The following is a 1319-nucleotide window of genomic DNA, read 5'->3' as shown; positions in this document are numbered from 1 at the left end:
TATCTCAATTGTTTTTGTTGTTGAATTGGTAATTGTGTTTACAGGAAAAATGTTTGTAAAGGATTCTTGCAAGGATTGTATTGTACAAGTTTCGTGAAAACACTGATTCAAAAGATTACTTGCAGATTCATATTGAATCTCTCTAAGTTGCTCTCAAATATTTGGTTCTGAGATGAAAAGATCCATTAAATCTTCATTCTCTTCTTCTTCTCTAAGATCAAAGACTTGATTGATACTTAGAACTGATTTAGTTTGCTGTTGTTATTATTCCTCAAGCATTGACTCTAAAGAAGGTGATTGTGCAGGAGAATAAAGTGTAATGTGTTTCCTTTCATCTCCATGTGCAATAATCATACTTCCAGATCTGCATCCTATAAAGGCATCAGCAGTGGCTAACCATGGTCTGCCTAAGATTAGAGGATGTCCTCCCAAATTTGTTTTTGGCTGCAAGATGAGGAAGTCAATAGGATACTCCCATGAATCCAAAGAGACTATAATATCTTCTAGTATTCCTTCTGGTACGACTTTAGATCTATCTGCTAACTTTAGGATTGTAGAAGTAGATCTAATGTTGTTTAAATGTAGATACTTCATTGTCTCCATAGTCATTACATTTATAGCAGCTCCCAAATCTATCAATGTGTTTGGAACTGAGAAATTATTTATTGAAATAGTAACCATAGGGATACCAGGATCGATAAATTTTTCTACTGCTGTTTTTGTAGACATGAGACTTGCTAATTTGCCAATGAATTGGATTGTAGTAGGATCCTTATTCTTTTTACCAGTTTTCTTGATGCATAATTCCTTTATTGTTTTAGCATATATTGGTATCTCTTTAATTGCTTTCAATAAGGGAATTTTTACATAATCATTTTTCAATTCATCCAAAATGTCAAGTTCAGGAAGGTTCATTTCAATTTGTTGCTCTACAAACCTCTCAGGATAGGGTGGTGTTTGAGTTATAATAGTTTTTCCTTTCTGAATTTGTTTTTCTGAATGTGATGTTTTAGGTTGTTCTACTTTCTCATTTGGCTCTTCTATGATCAGAGGAGAATCCTTTTTAAGCACCTTTCCAGACCTTAAATGGACATCATTTATGGGAAGAATAGAATATGTTGAAAAATACGCTGCTTCTTCAACATTGTATGCAGGTTTATCCATTTTATTGCTTGGATTTGCCACTGGATAAGATGGTAATTGAGTTGGTCTGGGCTGGTTTGAAGGTAGTTGTAACTGCTGTGGTTGTGTTAGTAGTGGTGGAGAATTCTGTTGTGGAAATGGCATGGATAATGGATATGCAGAATTATGTTGCGGAA

Source organism: Pinus tabuliformis, chromosome 3_2 (genome assembly GCF_031772625.1).
Source record: "Pinus tabuliformis cultivar Carrire ecotype Pingquan chromosome 3_2, CPIR1, whole genome shotgun sequence".
NCBI classification, from domain to species: domain Eukaryota; kingdom Viridiplantae; phylum Streptophyta; class Pinopsida; order Pinales; family Pinaceae; genus Pinus; species Pinus tabuliformis.
The sequence above is the reverse complement of the archived record's forward strand: the minus strand, read 5'-3'. Positions refer to the sequence as shown.